We start from the raw sequence: 19,575 nt of genomic DNA on the forward strand, positions 1-19,575 counted from the left end.
GGAGGGGGAAGTTTTCTTTGGCAGCCTCTGAGTGGCTTCCTTGGATGTACTGAGGCCGGGGGGTGGGGCAGCCCGTCTCAGGCCTGGGCCTCTGTTGGAAACCACCTCGGCCCTTATGGGAGAGAGGTAGGATTCGAACGCGCGCCTTCCCAAACAAGCATGAAGCCTGTTCTTGGCTCTGCCGGCAGTGCCTGCTCTCCCCCAACCCCCGGCAGCTGGCAGGTCTTGACAAAGCCTCTGCTGTGGGGAGACCACAGGAGCCTCTGGTGACAGCGTTCCCAGCAAGCGGGCTTCGGATGAGTTCACTTTGCTGGGCTGAGAAGACATTATTGGAAGAATAAGGGAAAATACTGAGTACCTACTATGTGCTCCTCGTATTCCTCCTTTCATTCAGTTCTTTGGTGCCTGTTTACTGAACACCCACCATGTGGTTAGGCATCGCAGAGGGAATGATAAATATACCATCTTGTTGAACTCTTGCAGTGTCTCCATGGTATAGGTGTTAGCCTAAAAAACTGTCATTTTGAGATAAAAGTGATTTTACATATAAAATCACCCAGTTTTCCTCAGTGATAACATCTTATGTAACTAGTGCAATGTCCGAGCCGCAAGTTGACTTTGACACAATGGGCCCATCTCATTCCGATTTCACCAGTTTTACGTGTACCTATGTGTGTGTCTGTGTCTCTGAGTATATTTGTGTCTGTGGGGCCTGTTTCAGTTTACAGGGAGGAAGTGAAGCTCAGGGGTCAAGGCCTTACACACAGCCAGGCAGCCAGGGCGCAGCAGAGCTGGGCCTCACGGCCAGACATCCTGGCTCCACGTTCCTGAGTTACTTTTGGAAGAAAATCACCCTTCCCTCTGCTGCTGTTCTTGGACTTGGTAGCCTCACCGGTCTCTGCTGGAGCTGTGAACTGAGACCTCGGCAGACTAGAATCCACGACGTTGGTGCTGAGCTGCTGGCTCCTCCATTTCACAGATGAGAAAACTGAGGCTCAGAAATCTTAACGGGTTTGCCTAACATCACCCGGCTGATCAGGGGCTGGTCCGGGTCTGTTTCTTCCGGGTCTGCACATGGCAGTGACCACAATGAGCTGCTTTTTCCAAGAGGTAAAAGGACAGAGGACATTGTTGAATGCAAACAACAGGCTCAGGATTCAGATTGGTTACCAGGGCGACGGTGGGGCCCTTCGGGAAGATGTCTGAGCAGGAGATGACTCCGGAAGTGTGTGAGGCGACCTCAGGCACTTAGCATGCCCCCAAGTGTGTGCCAAGGAATACTAACGATAGGGTGTTGGGGTGATTTTTTTTCCTCGCTCACAAGCTCTTTTTTGCTTCTACTGTTTGGGAAACAGTAGATTAGCGAAAGCTAAACAGGGTTGAGTGCTGCAGGACTTATCAGTGCCTTTAATGTGCTGATGTGTACTGTGACCCTCCAGGTAGAGGAAGGACCTGTGTTCTGCACAGTATATCTCAGGAAATGTTTAACAAGACTCTCCCGTGTGAGATGATGAGGTTCTTCTGCCAGGGCTGGGGTGGGCAGACGTGCACAGGGAGCACTTTTTTTTTTTTTTTTAAAGAAGAGGCTGAATAGAACATTCAAGGCAGCTGTAGCTCTGCTGGGTCTGAATGAACGTAGGACCACCAGCTCTCAGATCAACATGAAGCCTCCTTCCCAGCACAGGAGGCACTGAGGAGATGATGTCAAGGGCAGACACTGGGAGCAGGACTGTCCAGCCACTGTGATCAAGCCATGTGCCTTGTGTGTGTGGACATATGTAGATGGGGGAGAAATAGACACAGATGAAGCCAGCCAGGCTGACAGAATTTCAGGTGATTTATTATTTTTAATATAGGGTTTTTTTTTTCCCCTTCCTTAAACCAACAGAGACGGTTGGGTTCCATTCACTGAGTCAATAAAAAGCCATTGTGTGTTTGGAGTGAGGGTTGAGAACAACCTAAGAGAAGTGGTTTTAAAAGAAGGATTTTTCTGAGTGGTGTTAGGCAGGCAAGCTGGGAGAAGGAGAAAAGGAAACAGGTATAAACCACTCGGGAGGCAGCTGTGGTAACCCAGGCCTGGACAGGAGCTGAGAAGGCGGAGCTGGACGCAGTCTCACAGCTTCCTATTTTCCCTGAGGCCCAGAGAGGTTAAGTCACTTGCCCTAAGTCACACAGCTGCCCATCTGCAGACCCAGGATTTCAGTGTCTTGGAACCTTGCCATGTGGCACATCGCTGTCTTCATCTGCAGTGTGTTTTCACTACCATTTGGGGTGCGTACTGCTGATTTACCCTGTAGAAAACAGGACTCCAGAGTGTGTGTGTGTGTGTGTGTGTGTGTGTGTGTGTGTGTGTGTGGAGGATGTCCACTGCAGCATCGCGTGCAGTAGCAAAAATTAACCCTGTGAATTTCTCTGTGACGGAGAAGATTCAGGATGTCCCAGGCACTGCGCCACTGTGAATATCATGGGAAGGTTAGAAAGAAGGAGAGCCTGTCATTGTGAAACTTAACAGCTGCCGTTCGTGTCACTGCTGGTCCACATCCCTTGTTGGATGCCTTTCAGGCCAGAAACATTTCCAGATTTTTCTGGCCCTTAGTCAGATTCTTTAGTGTGATGCTATATTTTACATAACATCTCTGCGGGGCTGGGGGCAGCACCCTGGAGTCAAACTCCACCCTCTTCCTGCAGTAAGATGTGAATATCCCATGGGGGAAAAGCCCGGGACTATAAATAGCCTCCAGGCAGGGCCGGTTTTGCTGACAAACGAGTGCAGAAAGTGTTTTGGTTTCCAGAACTTTTGGATTTGGGGCTTGTGGGTAAGGATTTGGGGATCAGCGTTACAACTGCCTCCAGTGGAGTGATGCTGTGTGATGCCGAGTCCCGGGTATAAGAGAGCCTGGGTGATAGGAGAGAAGGCCGCTCTCCCCTCTGAGCTTTTGTGTTCATTTGAAGATGGAGAAGGGTGGGGAAGGAGTTACATCTGACCATGTAGAGAGGGGGACAGCTGACTCTTGACCCACATGCTCCTGCCCTGTTTCACTGGTGCAGTGTGTGTGAGTCACATTTTCAGTGTTAGGAGAAAAGGGAGAAATGGCCCCTGGTGTGCCTGGTGCTCTCCTGGTGTTGGGGGCACTGGGGATCTTTCATAAACTCAGCTTGTCTCCTCCATGAGGGGGTCCCAGCCTGCTCTCCACCCGTTGCGGGCAGCTGGGCCAGCCGGGACCCTGAGCAGCCCCATAAATCCTCCAGCAGCGTGCTACCATCCTACACAAGCACTCCCCTGGCACTGGGGGAGTCCCAGACACCGCACATTTAGATGGGGTGGGACCTGCTGGAATTCGTGGTCCCTCATTCAGAAGCTAAATGGATCTTTTATTAAGGTCAGCATAGTCCATTTCTAACTGAATTTAAAGGTCACTCCGTGCTTGGGTTTCTCCTGAAGATGCTGGAGTGGCCGGGTGTCCATGGCATTTGGGCACTGGCAGCATGTCTGGGAGATCTTGCTGTGTGGGGGACCAAGCTCTGCCCAGGGAGTCTCTAGATCCTAGCCCGGACCCGTCGACTCTCTGTTCATCTTGGACCAGCAGTTTGAACGTCTGTTTTCTTGGGGTCAGAAGAGGAGCCAGATATGATTCATTTATTGATCAACCGTTTACTGTGAGCACCTTCTCTGTACCAGACATAGTGGAGAGAACCTGTCCCGAGGAGCTCAGAGCCTGGTGGGAAGCTGGGCTGATGGACAGACAATCCCAGGAAAGTAGGGCAAGCTGGAGTCAGCCCCGGGGGACAGACAGGGAACACAGGGAAGCCCTCACTCACCTGGGGAAGGGCAGGTCGGCTTATGACCCCTGGGGCCCTTCCAGCTTTAAAATCTTAAATCGCTGTCTTAGTTTCCCAAAGAAGTCTGCTCATTAAATCGCAGTTCATGAGGATGGATAACGGGAGCTGTGCTTCCCCCTGAGGGCAGCAGCCCCTCAGCAAGGGCACCTCCATAGGCCTGGGCGCATGGCCTTCTCCCCCAAGATCGAGGCCACGTGTCACCCAGGTCAGGAATCTTGGGCCTGGTGTCCCTGCTCTGTCATCCTGGAGCACAGCGCCTGAATCCAGGACCTCTGTCACCCAGCTGGCAACATGGGAAAGTTCTGTGAGGTCCTGGGCTGGCGGTCCCGAGTCCTCCAGTAACAGCCGCAAAGCTGAGCCCCAGAGGGAAAGCATGGTGTATCCAGGCAGCGCGGCCGGCCCAGGGCCAGCCCTCAGCCTCGCAGCTGGAGCGGAGCTGGTCTGATGGAGCAAAGTCAGCACGATGGCTTAGTGTGTTCTCACTCACCTTCAGTGTGTGATGGGTGTAGAGGGCAATTTCTGGATTCAGTGACAAACTGAGCGTGTTCTGTCCAAGGAGGCAACAGTTCTTTCTTCTGGCCAAGGATGCCTTCTAAAAAATATTTAAGTATGATTGATGTACATTGTGAAGATTTCTGCTGTACAGCAAAGTGATTCTGTGACACATATATATGTAGTCGGGCGAATCCTCCCGTGTTGGAGGTGTTGGGCTGCTGAATGGTGACCCTCAGGGTCCCCACTCCCTGAGCCTGTTTGGAGACGGGAGGAGGGGAGCAGACCGAAACCCTGGCTGCCTCTGGGCCTTGCCCTCCAGCTCCAGGCCGTCCCATAGCCTTGGGAGCCCTCAGGGTCATGGCACAGGTCATCCCAGCCCCCAGCCATGGGGTCAGGGGTCACAGAGAAAAGAACTCAGGTATCCCTAGATGTGAACGGGAAAGGAGTCTTCCTCTGCTGGTCAGCTGGAGGCATGCATGAGAGAGGCCAGCCCAGCGCATTCCCTGAGCAGACATTTCCTAAGTGCCAGCTGCTGGCCAAGCCCTGTCCCGGGCTGGGCTGAGGGGGCGCAAAGCCATGAACAACACGGAGTCCCTGCGCGCCCGGAGCTGACCCCGCGCCGAGGAGACGGGTGGTGAAGAAGTGGATGAGCAGGGCAGGCGGCCTGTCTGACGGTGGCCTGGGGGGAGAGGGGGGGCGGTGCTGGGTGGGAAGAGGTGGCCACAGTCCTGCTGGCTGGAGGCTGGAGGCTGGGCCTGGGCAGGGAAGCCGCGCCCCCCGGGGAGGCCCAGGTGGCTTCAGAGATGCTCCAAACTGCCCGCAGACAAGCCTAGACGCCACCATCTGATTTTGATGAGCAGCACGGAGACGCCCCCACCCCTCACACACACTTGGGCTCCTGGCCTCCGGGCTCGGGTCCCAGCGCTGCCTTGGGCCAGGCCTCCTCTGTGCTGGCAGCACGTGTGCTAGGCGTGGGGCTCCTCTGTCCCCCGGTGTGGCTCACATGGAGCCAGGCACGGACACCGGTCCTTTTGACCAGACTCAAGGGAGGGAGATGTATTTATTCTGAAGCGTAATCACCCTCTCCAAGAATATACAACAGAGGTCCTGCAGTGTTTATTTTGTCAGAGGCGTACTGGCTTTAACTGCGAAAAGAGGCTAGTTTCTTCACCAAGATCCCCTCCTCCTTTATTTCTGTGTAAATATGCAGTTTTTTTCTTGTCTGTCAAAAGTGTTTTGGGTGGGAACTCAGAGTTTGCACCTCTGCCCTTTTTTTTTTTCCCTTCTCTGAATTCTAACTTTGGGAGTTCAGGATTTGAAAAGGATTAAATGGGGACATTCCGTCTAGAGGGTACACTTTGTCCCTGCAGAGGGCCTCAGTCAGGGGCAGTAGGGGAAGGATTTTGAGCAGGGGCCTGATATGACCAGAGACAAAGCCAGCCCCTACATGGAGGTCCAGGTGACGTCCCAAGGCTGGTGGCCGGGAGAGCAGGGAGGAGGCTAGTGCGATGGTCCAAGCACAGATAAGGGGCAGCGTGGATGGCCACAGTGGGAAGGGTCAAGCCAGGCCCACAGACAGACTTCTAGGCTGGAGAGCATGGTCACCAGGTCTACCTGACTTTGCCCTGCTCTGCTTTCCCCAAACGAAAATAGCTAGGACTGTCGCCCTCCCCTCTGCTGTCTGCGGACGGCCCCGCCTTCTCCCTCACCTGCTCCCTGACGCTGTCACTCTCTTCTCGCTTCCTTCTGCCTTCAGATATACTTGGGTCTCAGTTTTGTCACTAGCGGTGCTTGTCCTCTGGGGCCAATTTTATCTCTCTATCCAGGCTCTGAGTTCCCTCCGGACAGGGACCTCTTGGAAGAATCCTTGGATGTTGTCCCTATCTCCAGTCTTGGGTGCCCAGACCAGCATCACTGATTGCTATGGCCCGTGTGTCATAATAGAGATAATTAATATTTGTGGAGTGTCTCTTGAGGGCTTTGGTCTCAGTGGCTGTACAGACCGTCTGCTTCAGGAGCAGGGAGACAAGGAAACTTCACTCAGGTGACCTAACTTCCCCCGTGTCACGTAGCTGCATTGCAGAGGTCAGGCCTGAACTCTGGGTCCTGTGCCCTCTCCCTGGGCCAGCATTTCCTGGTGTGGTTGGTGCTCTTACACAGGCTGACATCTTGTAAGGGGCCCAGAGTTTTGGGTTTAACCAACTGTGTGCATCACACGTGAGAAAGCTGTCCTTCGGGTTCCACTTCTGATCTTGTGGCAGGGAAACCCTCAGGGCTGGGGTCTTAATCAAACCCCTCCCCTCACCCCACCTCTCTTTCTCTATCTACATTACTGTAGTCATATGGACATATCATAAAATTTGCCATAAACTTGTGAAATTTTTCAACATTTTTAAAGCTCTGTATATTTCAGAATTGAGGGTGAAGAAAGCAGTGTTTTCAGACAGAATTCCTGGGTATAGTTTCCTTACTAACATCTGCGGATGGTGAATGATGCTGGTTTCTTCAGTCTTTCGAAGGTGAGAAAAGTGCATTGAAAAGGAAAACTTCAGATAAATGAGAGCCTGGTAGGTGGTCCAGGGCCTTAACCAAACTTAGGGAGGTGAGGTGGGGAGACACCCCATCCAGGCCCTGTGGATGCCCATCGGGGAGGAGACAGGCATGGAAGAACTGGGGAAGAACTGGGGTCTAGAGCTGCGCCCGCCTGTCCGGCAGTTGTCAGCTTGGGCGGTGAGGGCCAGGGCAGGCTGCTGTCATCCCTGACCCTCTCCTCCCCTGTCCCCACTTGTCTTGGGGAATCCAGCACCTTCCCAGGAAGGAGTGTGAGTGCCAGGGTCTCAAGGAGTTTCCCACAAGCCCTGTTCCCAATGAAGCCAGGTAAGATTGCATAGCGTCAGTGTAGGGCATGGGCACCAGGCGCCTGCTTGAGGCCTGGCCTGTCTCGCCGAAGCCAGAAGGTTGCTCCCTGGGCTCCCAGGAATCTGGGGGTAAACAGAGCAGAGCCCTAGGGGGCAGCGGCAGATGCTGATGGAGGAGGCTGGCTGCCACTCCAGAGTGGGCCCTGGAGAACACACCAGGCTCCAAACCAGCCCCGGGTCCAGGCAGGGGTGAATATGTGAGTTTTCGGTTCTCACGGTCACGGGGCTGCCAGCACTCCTGGTGCCCTGTGATCCTTAGGATGGACCCAGAGAGGGAACTGTCTCCCAGGGTACCAGGGGTGCCCTCCTTGGGACCCACCTGCCCCTTGGAAAGGCCCCTGGGGTCCTGGGGGCCCAGTGTATGTGGAGATAACTTTGCTGATGGCCCAGAAACCTCCATTTGGAGCTGGGCAGAAATCACACCCAGTTCCCTGTGTCTGCTCTTGCCTGAGCGCCCTCCTCAGAGCCCAGATGTGGTCTCCCCAGGCCCAGGGTGGAGTGAGGCCTGGCTTCCAGGCGGGACGGGGAGCCAAGGGCTCGGGCTCACCCCGCCGCCGCCCTGGCGACAGGCTGCAGGCCTCCTGGCCGCTCCCCAGGCCCTCAGGGAGGCTGGCCAGCCCAGGGCGCCGCCCCCCCACCCCCCCTCCCCACCACCTCCAGAACATCTGTGCTCGTGGGAGAGAGGCTCCCAGCCCCACCCGCCCCACAGGCCAGTTCTCCCCGGATGCTCTGGCTCCCTTGGCTCCAGTCTTCTCCAGGAGCCAGAGCCCGGGCACCTGAGCTGTGAATTCACTCCTGGCTCTGGGGCCTCTCCCCCAAGGACCTGCCCCCACCGCCTCCCCAACCCCTGTTCTTCTTGGCGCCCAGACGTTCTCTCCAGGGCCAGCCTTGACCTGTGAGCCTTCTAGATCTGCAACCCCTCTGCAAGGGGTGAGCATCAGACCTGCTCGGGGGGGGTCCTGGCGCCACGGGCATGCTTGTGTGCATGGCCAAGAAGAGCTTAGCAGAGGGCCTGTGTGCCCAGGTGTAGGCAGGTGTCGGGAGAGCAGGGGGCTGCTCCCTTAGCTGGTGAGGGCAGAAGGGGGAGCACCAGGGTCCTTGGGCAGGAGGGGGGCCATCAGTAAGTGGGGGCATGGGACACAGCTGGTCCACTCCACCCTGCAGAGAAGCCTGGGTAGTGGACACAGCCGAGCCCTGCTCTCCTCTCCTCTGCCGCCCTTCCGACTGGAAGCTAGCGGCTTGGGCCCCGGACACATGCCGCCCAGATCTGCCTGGCAGGACAGAGCGAGGGCAGCAGGGGCCTGGGGCCCAGCCACAGATGAGGGCCGGGGCCAGGGGCTGGGCCGACTGTTTCTATGGCAGCTGCTGCTTTTTTAAATAGTGATTTGTTTGGTTAAAATGTGCCTGTGCCAGCTCTTGGCTGTGGTGTGTGGGATCTAGTTCCCTGACCAGGGATTGAACCTGGGCCTCCTGCCTTGGGAGCAGAGTCCTAGCTACTGGACCACCAGGGAAGTCCCTATAACAGCTTTGTTGAGACAGAATGCACACATCACACAGTTCAGCCATCTAGTGTGTACAGCCTGGTGGAGGTTAGCATTTTCACGGATCAGTCAGCCATCACACCTGTCTGTTTTAGAGCATGTTCATCACCCTGAAAGGAAGCCCCATGCCTGTGAGCAGTCACTCCATCTCCACCACCCCCACCCCCTTTTTATGGCTGAGTGACTCTCACTGTCTGGATGTAGCACTTTATGTATCCCTTCATCAGTGATGGACATTTCTGTGTTTCTGCCTTTGGCTGTTGTGAATAGAGCAGCTGTGAGTATCCATGGACAAGGCTTTGTGTGGATGTTAATGCTTTCATTCTCTTGGGCAGATACCTGGGAGTGGAATTGCTGGGTCATGTGGGGAACTGCAGGACTGTTTTCCGTTTCCACCCGCAGTGTTTTCCGACATCCTCACCAACACTTGTCTCTTTGATTCCAGCAGCCTCAGTGGGGGTGTGGTGGTGTCTCAGTGACCGGAGACTTCCGGAGGAGATGACTGTTGGTCTAAGGTCCAAACAATAAGAGGAAGTATAGAAGGCATAAGATAGGGGGAAGGGCATTCATGGTACAGGGGACAGCATGTGCAAAGGCCCAGAGGCAGGAGAAAGGTGCATGGTGGGGAGGCTGTCTGTAGCGGAGGCTGAGGAGGCAGGCAGGGCTGGAAGCACCATGATGTGAAGGGCAGGGGCCCTATTGAAGGGTTCCAACTGGGGGTGGCATGCCTCACCTTGCCTTTTGAGACGATATTTGGCTCTGGAGGGTAGAACCAGAACGAAGGCAGCGGTTCTTAAGCCTGGTGTGAACTTGCGGTAGGGCATGTCCAGGGCAGAGTGAGAGGTGACTGCTTCCCAGGACTAGTAAGGCAGGGTTTGCAAGATGGCTGGAAGGCTCCTCAGTGTGACCTGGGCCTTTGCTGCCCAGGGACTCTCTGCCTCCCCAAGACCCAGCTGGAAGCCCTGGGTGGGGTTTGGGGTGCTGTAAAAAGCAACTGCCTCCCTTGGCCGTGACCAGGGCCCCTAGAAAAGGAGCCCTGCCCTGTCCCTTCTCCAGCCTGTGGCCGGCACTGCCCGGCTGGGCCTCTGGGCAGCCTCCCGCGGCCCATTCATTCACAGCCTCCCCCTGCCTCCTTGAGAAAGGAGGGGCTTCCAGACCTCGAGGATGGAGGTGCTGGCTGCAGTCCAGCCCTGCTTCCCTGCCCACCACCCCCTCCCCAAACACCCCCAGCCTGGCCTGCCCTTTCTTTATGGCAGGCAAAGTGCTAATTCCCAGTGCAGAGAGGTGGGCCAGAGTCTGCGGCCAAGAGAGACTGTTTACAGCCTCCGGCGGTTCTTGGCTCCAGCGGTCCGGCGGGCTGGCCTTGCAGTGACATGTTTATTCTCCAGGCCCACTGCCGGCCCGGCACTTGGCAGGGCCGAGTGGAGGGCTCTTGCTGATGGGGACGGGCTGGCGGCTGGGGGCTGTTTGTGTCTGTGCTGCCTGCTCTCTCACTCCCTCCTGCTTTACACTCAAGAGGGGAGATGTGGAGCTGAGGCTCAAGGGCCCTCTGCCTTCTCCAAGGGCGCTGTCCCCACCACAGCACCTTCAGGAGCTTCACCCTGGCTCCCTGTTTGGGCTCCCAGGGGAGACCCTGTCCAGAGTTGTACTGGGAAGGTCGTGGGGGCCCCCTCTACCTGCCCTCCAGGCCAGCCTCAGTCACTGAGTCACTCAGCAGAACACCTGGCCTGGGCTAGGCCCTGGGTGACAGCCGTGAGCAAGACAGATGGGGCCCCGTCCCCGGGGGCTGGCGGCCCAGCTGGGCGGGACTGACCATCCGTGGCTGGGGAGAACTAGGCTCCTTCAGAGATGCCCTCTTCTCCCCACCACAAAGCCCCTTCTTACCCACAGCGCCTGGGCATCCCTGTCAGCCCCTGAGATGCTGTGGCGAGGAAGCCGGGCTTTGGAGCTGGACTTTGATGCTGGCTTGGATCCCATCTCTGAGTCCCTGCTCCTCTCACAGCCTCTGCTCTCTCATCTGTAAGATGGGAGGAAGAGGGTGGCCCTTTACAGCTGACCTCCAGGGCTGATCAGTCAAACATCCACTCAGGATCCCCAGATGCCTTGCCAGGCATGCAGTAGCAGATGAAGACTGGAGTTTAGAGGCAGCTTTCCTGAGGGACCAGGCTGGGAAAGGACAGATGTGATTCTGTCTATCTTGGGATGGGGTTGGTGTCCCTGGGTCCCTATCTTGGGGCCTCACTTGAGGAGCACCCTTGCCAGGCCAGGGTAGCCCCATGAGAGAAGTTTCAAGTAGCCACTTTGGGCACAGAGGGTGTTCAGGAGGGTCCTAGGTGCCTGGGCGCACGTATGGTGTGGAGTGTCGATTGGCTGGTGACTTTGGAGCCAGGCTGGCTCTCTTGTTTCCCTGGGGTCTGGCCTTGTGATGTCTCAGCATTCCTTGCAGATCTGGGTTCTGAGCTGTTGGAGGGGCCACACCATGTGGCTGGGCCCCATCTCAGTGGCTGCTTCTGTCCACCCTGCGGAGACAGCAGAATCAATCGGGTTCCCCAGTGGACACGAGTGAGTGCCCGCCCCTGGGCATGGACTATTTCTGATCTGCAGGTCCCTCCGTGCAGCCCTCCACTTGGACACTGACATCCTTGCTACTTCCTCTCCTGGCTCTTTGCCCCCACCGCCCATCCCCTCTCCATTATTCCACCAGAAATTTCCATGTCTCTAGACCTAGCTTGGCGAACTTGTTCTTAAAGGACCAGGTGTTAGATATTTCAGGCTTTGTGGGCTGGCCTCTGGTGTCTGCTGCATATTCTTCTCTGTTATTTGCTTACTCTTTAGAATTCTTTGAAAACTTAAAAGCCGTGCTTAGTTGGCTGGCTGGGGGGTTGCGGTTTGCTGCAGCCTCCTCTGGACCAGCCGCGTGGGGTGTGGGCTGGCTGTGACACCCACCGCGTGAAGTTTTTGTTTCCTAAGCACCAGCTGTGCCCCAAGCCTGCTGAGCTGTATACATGTTGGCTCCATTAACTCGGACAACAACCCTGTGAGTGACACTGTGAACCCACTTCACAGATGAGCAAACTGAGGCACAAGGAGATGAGAGGACCAGCCTGTCGTCTCACAGTTGGTCAGGGCAGCACTGGGATTTGAACCCAGACCAGCAGGGTCTGTCTTAACCATGGAGCCTCACCACATGGCTTTGGCGCCTGGCTTCTCTGCTTTCTGCCCCTTCCCTGATAATTTTGGATATAAAGGAAGCCGGATTCTATTCCTGGCCTTTGCTGGTTCTCGTGCCCCTAGCTGGCCTGCGTCCCCATTGACATTTGCCTCCTCCCATCCTGCCCCATCACTTTTGCATGCCCCACACTAGGGAGACACCCTCTGGAGCAACTCAGGGTTCCAGAAAGAGCTTCAGCAGCACCTGCTCCTCTGTGGCCAGCCCTCAGGTCACACCAGGCAAAGCAGTGTCCCTTCAGCCACTTGGCCCACATTCTGCAACTTAATATCTAAGCCACGTGGGCTTGGCCATAGCACATGACCGAGGCGGGGAGTAGAAGCCCCAAGCGGTCAACCCAGCATTGCCTGCTGGACTTACCCTGGCGGTAGGGGCAGCTGTGGCTGAAGGCTCACTGGGAGAGACTGTCCCCTGCCATCAGCCAGGCACAGAACGTGATCCCTTGGTGTCCTGAAGCTATGGGCCACCAGACAGACTGGTTCTGAACTTTCTGGCCTCCCTGGTTGCTGTTAAAAAGACAGGGAGTTTTGGACACGTGGTTCAAATGGGAGAGAAGACAAGTAAATACATGGGGATATAGTTACATGAAAGCTATTAAAATACCAGGAAAAATTAATAAGACTCGGTGCTGGTGAAGTTGCAGAAATTCGGCTGATTAGTACTGCTGCTGGCAGCATAGATCTGTATCATATTGTCTGTTCCCCAAACCACTTGTCAGTCTCTATCCAGGGTTTTAAAAACGCTCCATGCTGCTGCCCAATAATCACATTGCTAGAAATGTATCCTAAGGAATGCGCTTGGAAGAATGAAAATGATAAGACACACAAAGATGTTCTTTGCACTGTTATTTATAATGGGGGAATTCTGAACATCCAACAGCAAGATACAGTTAGGTACACTGTTACGTATCCCTGGGGGTGGAATATTCTGTGGCTTTAAAATGAGGTCCATGGAGCCCATTTGAGCACAGAGAAGCTGATGATCTAATGCTGAATCAAAATAAGCAGAACACAGAATTGTAAACATGTCTTGATTACAGCCTTAAAGAAATATGTCCATGTAAGTCCAGACTGGAAGAGGCCTTGAATCGCTGGTGCGACTGTTCACAGGGTGATAGGACCCCCTCCAACGGAAGCACACTTTAATGCTGTCTCCATTGGTCTCAGTGCTAAATGTCAGGCAGACGCTTTTGCCACTTCCGTGTCGTGTGACCTTGGACAGGCCACTGGCTGTATCTGAGCCTCATTTCTGCCGTCTGTGAAACCTCCACAGTTCCCTGGGGCTGTGGGACCTGGAGGGGCCTGCCTTACAAGGCCTTTATGGGTGATAACTCGCTATCCAGTGTGAAGCGGGATCGTCACCATCTAGCCTGAGGATGGCTGTGAGGGTGGAGGGGCGTAGACCAGGCCCCCCTGCCGGCTGCCCCGAGGAGCTCGGCCTCTGCCCCTGAGCCGCCTGCAAGGTGGCCTGTCCAGGGCACTCAGCTCCGGAGACTTGGAGCTGGGTGCTGCCCCAGGCCCTTTTTCTCTGCTTTCCTGCCGTCACATGGGGTGTTTCAGTCAGGGCTTCCATCCTGGGAGCCAGTGAAATCTTGGAACTCTTGAGTCTCATGCAACAGGGGCTGAAAGCTTCTGTGTCACCATGATGCTGGTGTCACTTGAAACACGGCCTCTCCAACGGCTTTCATTTGGTGAGGATGCCTGTCATGGGCTGAATTGTGTACATACACGCGCACGCACACACACCTCCAGTTCCTATGTTGACGTGCTAACCCTAGCGCCTTAGACTGTGGCCATGCTTGCAGACAGGGTCTTTAGAGAGGCGATTAAGGTAGAATGAGGTCATTCGGGTGGGGCCTGATCGAGTAGGTCTGGTGTCCTTGTACGAAGAGGGAATCAGGACACAGACACACAGAAGGAAGACCACGCGCAGATGCAGGGAGAGGACGGCCGTCTACACGCCACGGAGAGAGGCCTGGGAAGGAGCCAAGCCTGCCGACCACCGTGGTCTCCAGCTTCTAGCCTCCAGAACCCTGAGAAAAACGCGTCTGCTGTTTGGGTCCATGCCTGATCCCTGGTTACACACTGCCCCCCCCATGTCCATGAGAGGTGTGCAGCACCCATGGGTGGTGGCGGAGGGTGCTCAGCAGTGTGTGAAGGGTGCGTCTGGGCTTCACATTGGACATTTACACTGTTTCCCCCACTGTTGCAGATAACGTCTTCCTGCATGTTAACTGCTCTTACGCCTGTAGGGTGCGTTTCCAGAAGAGTCCTGGGGCTGCGGCTGCTGCGCATGGCTCTCCACCCACCCCGAGTGCATTGGTCAGCGCAGCAGGTCCTGCCGTGTGAGGAAAACACCCCTCCGGCCTGGGGAGCCCAGGGCCTGGGCCCTCAGCCATGCGGAGCGCCCTCCAGGGGGCCACACAACCTTGAAAGTCATCTTCTGGGCTCTGAGTCTGAGCTAGGGTTCTCACAGGAGCGGGGAACATCAGAGGAGCCCCTTGGCTGGGAGTGGGAAGACCAGTGTCCACAGGCAGCTCAGGCTCACAGGCTCCCGGGGCGGAGGTCAGAGGCCTGTTGGCAGCTGGGCTGCGTCAGTCGTGTGGGAACGGAGGCCCTGGTCATCCTCACAGAGATTTTCTGTGGCTGGTTCTGTGACAGAGAGAGGGAGAGAGCGAGCTGCAAGTGGGTGGAGCCATCACCAGGCATCTCTGCCAGGCTGGGAGCCAGCCCTGGCGCCCTCCCTCCCTCCCTCCGGGTACAAAATATCCCGTAATAGGCTCTGGCTGTTAGGAGTCCAGAGGCAGAAAGAAGAGATTGACATCATGCAAGTATTGGGTTCGGTGAAGGAGTCCCTCTGGCCCCATTGCCGTGTTAGTGGCTTCTGTCCACCTGGAGAGGTCTGCTCAGGGGCCAGCACCTCGGGGGCCGGTGCTGGGGCCAGTGTCCCCCCAGGTTCATGGCCACCTGAACCTGTGAACGTGCCCTTATTTGGAAATAAGGTCTTTGCAGATGTGATCCAGTGACGATGAGGTCAGGCTGGATAAGGGTGGCCCTGAATCCACTGCCTGGTGTCCTTATAAGAAGAGGGGAATTTGGACCCTGGCAGAGACAGTGATGGGTGGAGACGGACACGCACACAGAGGCCACGTGAAGAGGGAGGCAGGGATGGGAACGCGGCTACAAGCCAAAGGACGCGGAGTGGCTGGCAGCTGCCAGAGGCTGGAGAAGCCCCAAGGGCTCCTCCCTGATCCCTTCAGGAGGCCTGTGGCCCTGCCCACACCTTGGTTTCAAACTTCTGCAGACTGAGCAAACGAGTTTCTGTCGTTCAAGCACCTGGTTTGTGGTGACTAGTTACGGCAGCCCTGGGACACCTGCACGTGCGTGCGCACACCCCCACCACCAGTGGGCCTTCCTTTTCCTCCCTCTGGCCCTGCGTGTGCCCTCTTACAAAGCCACGATAGTGGCCGTTACACGCCTTGTCCCCTGGGTAGGGCTGGCCGTGGGATGGGGCACTGCAGGTGTGCAGTAAAGTTTTGCAGAATAGAGGAGCAGGGGCCAGAGCAGGAGGGGAAGGGAAGGGGTGACTCTCAGAGCTGACCCTGTGGGCAGGGGGTGCCCCCCTCCTGCACTTGCCCTGGCCTCTTTGTCCAGTCTCGGCTTCTAGGGTGGGAGTGAGGAGTGGTGCTGTGCCAGGGCCAGGGCCATCCAGAGTGCCCAGTGTGCCTGTCCCTCTCAGGCCTCAGTTTCCCTCACTGTAAGATGGGTTCGTAGCACCCTTTTTTTAGGCCCTCTTGGGGAAACAAGCAAGCTGGCCCATGGAAGGCAGTGTGCTCGACATTTGCGTGGGCCTTGACAAAGCCTGACTTGGTTGGGGAGCAGCTGGGCCTGCCGAGGGAGGGCGGCGGGGTGGGGGATGCCCATGAGGAGGAGGAGGGCACAGTGGCTGAGGGTGTGCTGTTGAGGGGGCAGGTCCCACGTGGGGCCCCAGCTGTACCAGTGCTGTCCTGGGGTAACTGACTCTGCCTCAGTGTCTCCACATGGGAAATGGGCGAGGTGAGCACACCAGCCCCACAAGGAGCCTCCCGTGGACTCTCAAAGCCTGTACCTCCGGTGACAGATAAGAGGGTGGGAGATCGAGCCTGACACGTACGAGACTTGCCGTGCCTGTGGAGTCGGCTTGTCTTTATTTCTGGGCTGTGTTTGGGGCTAAGGAGCAAAGTGCTGGCTGGTCAAACCAAAGGAAGCTTCTAGGTGCAGAAGCCTTTGCATCTGAAGGTTGGTCATCCCTTGAAAGAGCAGTGGAGAATGTGACACAGTGGGCGTCTAAAGGTCCCTGAGCCATCCATTCCTCCCCTCTGTGCTTTTGAGTTGGGGGAACCCATGTCAGAGGGACCCATGCTCAGAGGGACCCTGATATGTGGGAGAGATGGTGCTGTCCAGACCCGCTCGCTCTGCTCCTGGCCCACTCTGGTTTGTACAGTGAGAACTTTACATAAAACTGGGGTCCCACACCCATGTCTCTCCCCCACTGGGACCTGGCTCATGCAGCAGGAAGCATCTGGCAGGGGTCAGTGGGCGGTCTGCAGTGCTGAGGTGTGGTGTCCTGGGCACGGAGGCCTGTCTCATCACCGTGGACCCCTTGGGCTGGGAATGGGCAGCTCCCCAGGAAGGCATCGTTTCTTGTCATCACTTCTTTCCTTCCTATGTTTTCCAGGATGGCATAAAAGCCCCTCTATGCTAGCTACAGCCCCAAGATCACAGGACCCCATCCTTGTTTCCCCAAGACCACCAAAGTGCTGCGTTATGCCCACTGCACAGATGGGGCTCACTGAGCCCTGCCAGGCTGGTGTTTCTGTTTCTGGCCTGTGTCAGGGAAGGTGGGCTCCCCTGGTCACCCAGCTCTGCAGGGGACAGGTGGGTGGCACTTCCCAGGGTGGCCCCAGCCTGAGGGAGGGGGGACTCTGCTGCAGCTTTCAGCTGCTCTGGGGAGCCCTGGGCTGCTGCCACCCACAGGGGTCCTTCGCTGCCCAGGCGGGCTCGTGGGCCTCACATGGTGTCGGAGCATCCTCCTGGCCCCCAGGGCCGGCACCCCCACACTCAGCCACTCACCCCTTTCCTGGAGGCAGAGGGTGGGGAGCATTCTGTGGCGTGTCCCCCACCCCTCTGTGCTGGAGGCAACCCAGTGTAACCCCGTGCCTGGGTTTCCCTCGCCCTGTTGGGGCCCCCTCTCCAGTGGGTGGCTATAAAAATAGCACTTGCTTTCAGTTAGGAGCTGGGGGCGGCGGGGGTCCGGTTTCCCTGCTCCTGGAGGAATTACCGGCCCACATGTTGCCAGGAGCCTTGGCTGGGAGAGGCAAGCGTGGCTCCAAGCCGGCGAGCGGGCGGCGGCGCAGATGGAAACTCGATCCCGGCTCAGCAGACTGTTTGATTTATTTTAAAATCAAGCAGATGGCTGCTGCAGGGGTTTGTTTAAGTTCAGCTCCGAGCCGGGCCCACGGCCAGGAGCCTCGGGGCAGCTGCGCCAAAAATTTTTCAATGACTTTGGTCGTCTAACCACCTCTTCCCTCCCTTTTGAACTTCAGCCTCACCACACACATGTCGGCCGCTCGCGCCATCTCCATGCGGCCCGGCTGCGCCCAGCTCTCCGGTCCCCGCTTTGTCTTGCCGCGTCCACCTCTTTGTCCTCCCGTATCTGTCTGTCTCTGCCTCTGTCTCTGAGTCTGTGTGTCTCCTGGTTTCTGGGTCTCCTCACTACTCCCTTTCCCAGGAAAACTTGCCAGCTCTCCACCGGGCTCCCTGGCTTCCTCTGCACCCCTCTGCCCTGCCCTCACCCACCCCCAGCAGCACCACTCCAGCCATTCGCGTGTGGGAGAACAGCCAAGCTTTGTGGCCATGCAGCGTCCCCTGGGCTGTCCCCTCTCCGAGACACTGTGGCTGGGAAAACCAGGCCTCGGCCGTAAAATCCTGGAGTAGACCAGCCCTCTGAGGGCAAGCGGCTCAGCTCCCGCCCGGGGCAGGGAGGCCGGGTGGCCTGCAGCTGTCCCTGCTGGGGGTGGGGCAGGTGGCCTGGGCACCCATAAGGAGCCCACTGTGTGGCTGTGTATCTGGGGAGGCCGGCCAGGGGCCGCCAGCGGGATTCACACGCCCCCACACGCTCATGCACAGACACTCACACACCTCCCCCAACACTGCTGGTGGACAGACCAGGACGTATCCCCCAGGCCCCCAGAAGAATTGACTGGTCCCCTGCTCAAATGGCAGCAGGCTCTGCAACCCCAGACCCATCCCCTAAGGGACCCAGCACCCGCTGCCACTTCCTAAACAAACCAAGGCTTTAAATAGCTGCCAGCTCTGTAAATAACCCCAGATCCACGAGGGGCGCTCTCTAGACAGGTGGGACACGGCCTCCAGCCAACCCTTCACCAAGGAGAGGGGTGGAGGGCTGATGGCACTCAGGCCCCACGGCAGCCCTGGTTGGGTCCAGGGTGTTTTCCTGTTTCTGGATGGGATGGCCATCTCTGGTTGATGTGGTGGGTTCTGACTCAGCTGCCCATCCCAGCCCCTAGAGTCACCCCAACTCAGTGACCCACCTCAGGGAGGGCGGGAGAGGCCTGCACTAGCCTGGCCACAGGGCAGCTGAGGGTCCAGCAGGGGCGCTGGGGAGAGGACAGGGCAGGACGCTGGCTCCACACCTCTCTTCCTTTCGGCCGCGTCCACGCTGGCAGGGACCTAGCCTGGCCCCCAGTGCCCCTCTGCCCCGCCCCAGGGTCCTCAGTGGAATGACATGCTTCAGGGTAGAGGCCCCAGCTTTCTCCATCAGACTCTGCCCTGAATGGATCCAAGGAGACCTCAGGGACAGACTTGTCCAGAACGGCAGCGTGCGGAGCCCAGCCCTCAGCTGGGTCCAGAGCAGAACTCCTGCACCCCTTGCCTGAGGGCCAGTTGGTCAAGTGGTCACAGGACCACAGGATATGCTGGAGGCAGCGCCCTTGGGTGCAGGACCATGGCCTCTACACATCCCCGGGGGGGATAGTTTCACATCCCAGCACAATTGCATTAGTTCTCCAGGGCATCGTGGATGGTGGAAACCAGCCCGCCAACAGCTTTAAAAATCTTTGTATCTGTTTTTCAAAACAGCCCATTCCCATCTCCCATGGCCATGTACCAGCATCTCTGTCAGATCAAATAATTTGAAAATTGTAATGATTTTGGCATTTCCTAGAACAGCCCAGGAAGCTGAAAGCATGGCCCAATTAAAAAATGCATCCCAGTTCGCTTCGTGGATTGGATGGGTGGGGGTCATTCCTGTTGAAAATGCACCCTGGGAGGTGGGGAAGTTTTTGTTGATTTATTTTCTGTCTCTCTGGTCACCTGCCTGGGCTGGCCTTCACTGCACAGAGGCCTGGATCCACCACAGGGCTTCATTAATACTGTGACTTCTCTTCTCTTTCTAGTTTAATTTTTGTGTAAGAAAGAGGAAAACAAAAATTTTAAAGCTGCATATCCCCAAAGCTGTAAAACTTTTTGAAATTTCATTTTCTAGGTGGTTT

The 19,575-nt window shown here is 56.6% G+C and overlaps 1 protein-coding gene across 4 annotated transcripts in view; it reads left to right on the plus strand.

Moving 5' to 3' along the window:
* GSE1 (Gse1 coiled-coil protein) overlaps positions 1-19,575 on the plus strand; it is a 392,831-nt gene that overhangs the window by 21,321 nt on the left and 351,935 nt on the right. The window lies entirely within an intron of this gene.

This window comes from Bubalus kerabau, chromosome 17 (assembly GCF_029407905.1).
Source record: "Bubalus kerabau isolate K-KA32 ecotype Philippines breed swamp buffalo chromosome 17, PCC_UOA_SB_1v2, whole genome shotgun sequence".
NCBI lineage: Eukaryota > Metazoa > Chordata > Mammalia > Artiodactyla > Bovidae > Bubalus > Bubalus kerabau.